Source organism: Garra rufa, chromosome 10 (assembly GCF_049309525.1).
Source record: "Garra rufa chromosome 10, GarRuf1.0, whole genome shotgun sequence".
Taxonomy (NCBI): Eukaryota; Metazoa; Chordata; class Actinopteri; order Cypriniformes; family Cyprinidae; genus Garra; species Garra rufa.
Window position 1 is genome coordinate 2,267,295 of NC_133370.1, and position 8,530 is coordinate 2,275,824.

The window sequence follows — 8,530 nt, forward strand, 5'->3', positions numbered from 1 at the left end:
TGTCAGAGACGCGTCGGAATCGCGTTCAGCAGATGTCCGTGTTTTCAGATGTTTCTGTGTGATGTTGAGGAAAGACGGACGATCTGCGCCCTCGTGTATCGATGCGATCGGAAATCAATAGCCTTTAGGTCAATGGAAATACACAGATTTTAGGTCTTACGCAGCAAATTAACCTCTTGAAACATGAAATAAGACGAAACCTGATCGACAAGAGCCTGTGTAAATTCCGCCGCGCCGCCGCGTTTCAGACGCGCGCACTGAGTTCAGCTTCTCTCTGAAACACAGAAGATAAAAGACATTTATCACTCTCCTGTAACTCATTAACATTGATGTTTGAACGCTAATCTAAACAGATGCCATCTGTAATTTAGTTTTTCATGAAGAGCGCTTTAAAATCATCCTTGCGCAAATGCGAAAAAAAAATGTTATTGGAGAATCGAGAAAAATTAGCAAGCGTAATTCCTTTGTAATAGCCTATTTTATTTATTATTAAATATGTATTTAATGTGTAAGATGTGTTGCACGCTTCGAAGACACTTTTGCTAATGTAAAGTTCATTCTTCATTAAAAACATATTCTTGAACTTTTTTTTAATAGCATAAAATTGCCATCGAAATATTGCTCTCAGAGGACTCACAGAATTCTATAATTACCCTTGAAAGTTAGTTTTAGCAGATTGAATTTGGAAATATTTAATTTGAATAATAATTATTGTTTTTATTATTATTACTGATATTATTTAGCTTATTAACTATAAAATCCAAACATCCAATAAACGCCTTTTTTGTTGACAAAATATTAGGTTTGTATTTAAATTCGTTTTATTTGCTGGTTAATTTTTATGCGTGTTCCTCGCATTTGGTGATGTTATTATATTTCATATCAAGGCTTTCATTTTTTAATAAATAAAATGCACGTTTTTTCACTGTATACGTATTTTGTGCATAATTTCCATGTGGGAAACGGTTGATGTGAAGAAGAAAAAAGAAAGGTTTACATAATGAAAACAGCATCATGTGGCTTCAGGCCTTAAGACGATTCTGCATGTGGATAAATTCATAATTCAAACATGACTGTGGCAGCAATCGATGAGACAAATGCCTTCAACTCTCACAGGCGCTGTTCCTGCAGGATATATGCATATGACATGCATCAAAATACTTCATTAGAAGTGTATAAGCTTAGAAATTAGGCCTATTATTTCGACGCAGTTGATGTAAAAGTGTATCGCTTAATTTGAATAGGATAAATATTACATTATATATAATGATCACAAGTGCATATATAAATACATAGGCGTATTATAAACGCATGAATATGTTTTTTGTTATTGTCACGTGTTACAATGCAAAAGCTGCGCGCAGTTGTTACACATTTTGAGGTCATTTTAGATCATGATGCTGTTCAATAGTGTGACATTTGGCGAACAGGTGCTGATAAAGAATGACATCCGATTGATCCGATAGCTTTTCCTCTGCAGATTATGAAATATGTATGGTGATCAATGACTTTTGCCCTGAACGGCACATTAAAGCTGCTCTTTAGCAGTCCAAACATGCTTCTTTTATAATTATTGCCAGATAAACTCTAGCACATGCAGGAAGCATCTTTTGCAAAAATATATAAATAAATGAAATAATAAAACATCTCGGGCCTTAAATTCATTGGAGCACCGGTTGCTAAGAAACAGACAGAGAGATGGATTGAGAAGGAATAGTCGATCAATTCTACAGAGAGAGAAAGAGAGAGAGGGAAAGAGAAAGAGAGAAAACGGTCCATTTTGCATTTTTTCCTTTTGGTTCCTTCTCTTTCTTTCTTTCTTTTTTTTTTTTTTTTTTTTTTTTTTGCAAAGAGAAATAAAACCAAGCCATATTTTTTTTTAAAAATGCACATTTGCAAGCATATAAAATATTATCCACCTTATTTCGCAAAGCGGAAGTCAGCTGCGTGGCTTCTGATTCATTAGCAGCTACAGGTAAATAACAATAATAACAAAGTGCAGTAAACTGTAAAACTATTTGCGCTGCAAACCAGTGTGTTTGTTTATGATAATAAAATATAATAATAAATGCGACTTTGTAATATAACGTACTGTTTTTATGCAGGTAGACTAATATAAATGGAACCGAATGACACCGGAAGTCTCGCAAGTTTCAATAATAACAATAATAACAAAGTGCAGTAAACTGTAAAACTATGTACGCTGTAAACCAGTGTGTTTGTTTGTGATAATAAAATAAAGTAGTAAATCCCACTTTGTAATATAACGTAGCTACTGTTTTTGTGCAACAACACCGGAAGTCTCGCAAGTTTCAAAATGGCCGCGCTCGCTCTTACCTTATAAACAAGACGGATAGATTCACACTTTTTATGTGACTAATAAATTAAATATTAATATTTATGCTTTTATGTGCTGTATATTTCCACACACCTGCACCCTCACAATGTTTTCATTTAAATATGTGACACTGGACCACAAAACCAAAAAAAAAAAAAAAAAATAGATTTAGCCTATCCATCATCTGAAAGCATAAATAAATATCCATTGATGTATGGTTTTGTTGGGATAGGACAATATTAGGAAATCTGGAATCTGAGGGTGCAAAAATATCAAAATACTGAGAAAACCACCTTTAAAGTTATCCAAATATAGTTATTTGTAATGCATAGCTATTACTAATCAAAAAATACATTTTTATATATGTACGGTACACTCTTAAAAATTTAGGTGCTTCACGATGCCATAGAAGACCCTTTTTTTGTCTAAATGGTTCCATAAAGAACCTTAAACCTCTGAAGAACCATTCTGTTTCACAAAAGGTTCTTTGTGGCGAAAGTAGGTTCTTCAGATTACTTTAAAGAACCTTTGACGAAATGGTTCTTTGTGAAAACAAAAATGGCTCTTCTATGGCATCGCTGTGAAGAACCTTTTAAAGCACCTTTATTTTTAAGAGTGAAGGAAATGTACAAAATATCTTCATGGAACATTGATTTTTGGCAAAAAGAATCGATAATTTTGACCCATACAATGTATTTTTGACTATTGCTACAAATATACCTGTGCTACTTATGACTTGTTTTGTGGTCCAGGGTCACATTTATACACAATAACAACCCCAAAAAGATCAAGAAAAACTCATCTTTATTGCCAAGTAGTCTATGTTTTTACCAACACAAGGAGTTTGTCTTGGTAATAGGAGCTGCCAGTACTGAACAAAGTACAGAGATGCAAATAAATTAAGGCAATGAAGTAAAATATAATACATTAATAAAAAATAATTGTTGTTTGTGCAAAAACTAGTAGCCTAATGTGGGCAGATGAGTGGAAGCAGGTCACATTCATGATTCATGATACATGCCTTATTCTGTCTATCATGAATCATGAAATTGACCACTCATGTGCCCACATAACTTCTAGTTTGCCCAAACCAGCACATGAAAATGCCCACACATGTACACATTCACACACACATGTTGTGTTATGGCTGTGCAGAGCATATTGAGAATGGATATTGATCTTCTCGTGCAGTCAGCTCTGTCTCATCTCTATTCTGCACACAACAATCTGTGCTGGACTCTACAGTAGCGCTGAATGCCAAACTCTCTGTTTTTCTCTTCCCCCAGCAGAGGAGCTGCGTTTCTATCACTGACAGGAGGAGAGTGTGAATTTATTAGGACAAAAATACGGAATCTCTATGGAAACACAATGAAATCAGAAGCTCTTGCCCAGTTTCAAACAAAGCAGCATTTTTCCGCACATGCAGGTTTTATGATGTAATGCACTAGTACAACACTGTGTGAAATACTGTATCCAACAATGCAATGCACTCGACTTGACCTTGCCTTTTTTTGCAACACACAAGTAAGCTATTTTCTGAGAATGTGCAAGACATCTGATTCATTAGACATGGGTATAGATTCTGACAAGATGTTTGTCTAACATTTTTTAAATGTTGCTACTTGTTTCCAGTGTTGAGGAAAGTTACTTTTAAAAGTAATGCATTACAATATTGAGTTACTCCCTAAAAAAAGTAACTGATTACGTCACTTAGTTACTTTTTTTGGAAACTAATGTCTTCCGTTACTTTTGCGTTACTTTTTAAATCTGGGCAGGGCTTGCTTGTTTGTTTTTAATATAAAAAGTATTTTTTGGCAAATATAAAAGCCTTTTTACACCAAAAGGCATAGAGAAAAGTAAATTGACGTCCGTACAGTAGACCGCAGAAGAAAAAATATAAACTCCTCAGCAATAAAAAAATAAAAAAAGGAAAACAAATGTTAGATTATCCTGAGTAATTTTTTCTTATTATTATGGATAATTTGGATCATCGAAGGTCAACAGCAAAGGCATTGGTTAATAAAATGGGATTAAATACATAAAGGATATTTGTATTATTTAACATATTTAATTATTGCAGGTTTTCTTTGAATTTCTGTTTTTATTCATTTTGAGGAATACTGGATCTTTTTTTTTTTTTAGTGAGTGAGATGAATTAATGCATGTTCACATTTATTTTAAACCTAAAGTAACATCTTACTCTCAATTTCTCAATTTCATGGGGACGGGAGAGCTTTTAATCAATAAATGGGGGGAAAAAGTAACTGGTATTACTAATTTGAAAAAGTAACTCGGATATTTTCGTCAATTAAAAAGTAATGTGTTACTTTACTAGTTACTTGGAAAAAGTAATATTATTACGTAACTTGCATTACTTGTAATGCGTTACCCCCAATGCTGCTTGTTTCAGAATGTTCAGAGAACATTCAAATGTAACATTCCCATAATGTTTGCAAAATGATAAAATGGAATGTTCTCGTAACATTTGTAACAAGAAACATTTTTAAAACGTAACATTAATAGAATGTTCATTCGAAGTTATTTGATCTTTAATAATGTTCTCAAAAATGTATTTTATTTAAGTTTGCAGTATTAAGCAGCATAAAGAGCTGTTTTTGTACAGGAAAGCGAATGACACTGGAAGTCTCACACATTTAAATGACAAATGACCACTCTGCATTTACATTAAAAATAAGATAAATTAAATCTCAACAGTGGTTTTAGCATTTTTAAACAAACCACAAAGGTGCTTCAAAAGGTTCTTCATGTGATGCCATAGAAGAACCATTTTTGTTTCCACAAAGAACCATTCAGTCAAAGGTTCTTTAAAGAACCATCTCTTTCTTACCTTTTTATAATCTGAAGAACCTTCTTTCGCCACAAAGAACCTTTTGTGAAACAGAAAGGTTCTTTATGGAAACATTTAGACAAAAATGGTTGTTCTATGGCATCGTCAGCACCTTTTTTTAAAGAGTGTATTTATAAAAACTCTAACTTTCATCTTCTTTTTCCCTAAGCAGCAGCTCAGAAGTTTGAGAACATCCAAATGTAACATTCTCATAATGTTTGCAAAATGGAATGTTCCCGTAACATTTGAAACAAGAAACGTTTTTAAAACATAACATTAATAGAATGTTCATTCAAAGTTATTTAATCTTTAATAATGTTCTCAAATGTATTTTATTTAAGTTTGCAGTTTTAAGCAGCATAAGGAGCTGTTCTTGTGCAGGTAAAATAACTGGAAGGGATTACCAGCAGAAGTCTCTCACATTTAAATGACAAATGTCCACTCTGGTTTTACATTAAAAATCAGGTAAATGAAATGTAAACTGTTATTGTAGCTTTTTCAAACAGGAACAATTTATAAAAACTCTAACTTTTATCTTCTTTTTCCCTAAGCAACAGTTAAGAAGATTGAGAACATTCAAATGTAACGTTTCCATAATGTTTGCAAAATGTTAAAATGGAATGTTCCTGTAACATTTGTAACGAGATCCATTTTTAAAACAACATTAATAGAATGTTTGTTCAAAGTTATTTGGTCTTTCATAATGTTCTCAAAAATGTAAGTTTGCAGTATTAAGCAGCATAAGGAGTTGTTTTTGTACAGGTAAAATAACTGGAAGGGAATAACACCGGAAGTCTCTCAAATTTAAATGACAAATGACCACTCCACTTTTACACTAAAAATAAGAAAAGTAAAATCTCAATAGTGGTTTTTAGCTTTTTCAAACAGGAACTATCTATAACAACTCTAACTTTCATCTTCTTTTTCCTAAGCTAGTAAATGTTAAACTTGGCTTCGCTCGAGGGGTCACTCAGTGTCCACTGTTGGCCCGTGGCTGATTTGATCGAGTTGGGCCGGTCCAGTCAGAGTGAAGGATGATACGGCGCTCTTATCTGGTGTTGACAGAGCCGTACGTAATCAGAGCCCGTTTACTGCAGGGATTAATCGATCACCTAATATCAGCTGATAACCAGTGAATGTGAACCAATCAGAGGCTCTCATCAAACACCGCCAACCAATGGGAGCAGAGAACACAGGAGAGTGACAGCGGTGAGTCAATCAGAATGACATTAGTCAAGAAATCAGAGTTCAGTAAGAAAGAGTTCATTAGCTAGGAAAAACCTTTTTGTTCAGTTCAGATGCTTAGATGCAGTTTTGCATGTTGCTATAGTAAATCTGTGAATTACTAACATCCTACTATTTCCCCAGTAGGGTGAAGTCAGCTAAAATGGGCCATGTTTTGGTAAATGACTTTATACCAATCAATGTTATGTCAAATAAGCTATGCATGAGATCTATATTCACAATGCCATAGAAGAACCTTTTTTTTTGTCTAAATGGTTCCGTAAAGAACCTTCAACATCTAAAGAACCTTTCTGTTTTGCAAAAGAAGGTTCTTCAGATTATAAAAAGGTAAGAAAGAGATGGTTCTTTAAAGAACCTTTGATTGAATGGTTCTTTGTGGAACCAAAAATGGTTCTTCTGTGGCATCGCTGTGAAGAACCTTTGAAAGCACCTTTATTTTTAAGAGTGTATTGGTGCACTGATAAACATTATTCTGTGGTCTAGTAAATACTACAGAAAAACAAATGTAATTTCTAAATGGGAAAAAAGTCAGTTCAAGCAATAATAATAAAACACTAAAGTAAATTCTGTAGTGGTACTTAATTTTAAGCTTGTAGAAGTTAAATATAGCATAAAATATAAACGTTATACAATTAAGTAAAACCAACTCAATTTTTTTTAAACAGGTGTTCCCATCTTGCACTGGGCAGGAATTATTTTTTTCCTGTTTTTCAGCTGTACACAGTTTTATCATTGTTTTTGTTAGATTTAGTAACTTTTGATTTCGTTTCATCTGGAGTTCATTATACTCAAAATGACACATTCATGCTCAAAAATGAACATCATTGTGTATTGTGTACTGTTACGACCCGCTTGTTTGAAGTCGAAACATAAAAGAGGGATCAAACAACAAAATATAATAAATATAGATTTATTGATTTAAACTAATACAACAGTGAATAAAAATAAACATAGGTCTATGGATAATAAAGCAAAATAATTAAATAACCACAACAAAACGACATGTTATAAGAAATGCAAGGGGAAGAAAACAAATGTTAGAGAATTAACAAAATCAGCCACTCCCTCCCACACACACACACACACACACACTTATATACGCCAACAATTAACATAGGAAAGGGCCAATCAGAAACTGCCACACTCCGCCCAATAGGTTCTTGAGAAACTCAGGGTCGTCACAGTACCAATTATTAAAGTCTCTGTGTTCAAAATAAGCAGTGCTTTACTAATTATGTGGATATAGTGTCTCCATGATATTTATTGTATAATTTACTTAGATGTTTCTAAGTGACATACGCTTTAAAAGCATGGTTTACAGTTTTTTACAGACGCTAGGACACATTTCTCATACTTAGGTCACTTTTGCAAAACTCTTCACACAGTGAGCACAACAGAAGTCTATGTGGGCTAAACTGAGGATCAATTATCATTGTTTTGGCACAAAATGCATTCAGTGACTACATCTCATTTCATGAATTCTTTTCTCACTCAAACACAACAACTGCCAAAAATCTTTGGACGTACAGGACATTTTGCACGTGCTGTTTTCAAAACTGTTAAACTTATGTTCAAAACAATAACATAATGCAAAACTGAATAAGACAGCAAAATTCAACAGCAATATTTTATTGAAACATATTTCAAATTTAAAAATGCAGTAGATTAGCATTACTATTGTATCTGAATCAGTGGATGGTGTGTATACAAATTCTTGTATTTTGGAATTACAAAAAAATAAAAATAAATAAACAACATAAAATATTGACAAATTCTGCATCATGTCTGATTCATTCCAGTAATATATATTGCAGTTATAAACAGAGATGTGTCCTTGTTTTACACAAGAAAACACTGTGTAATGCTACATGTTGTAAGTGTTTTTTAGGTCATTGTTTAGTGGGTGACAAAGTGTGTTTGTCGGCTGTCAACCTTTGCTAGTGTTCTGGAAGAATGAGTTTATTTTAAACCTGAATAAAGTGTTTTGGTAGTTGTAGTGCACTTTGAATGTGAAATGAACTGCTTTGCCAAGCTGAAAGTCGGTAACGAGAATTGTGTGAAGAGTTTTGCAAAAGTGACCTAAGTATTGAGAAATGTGT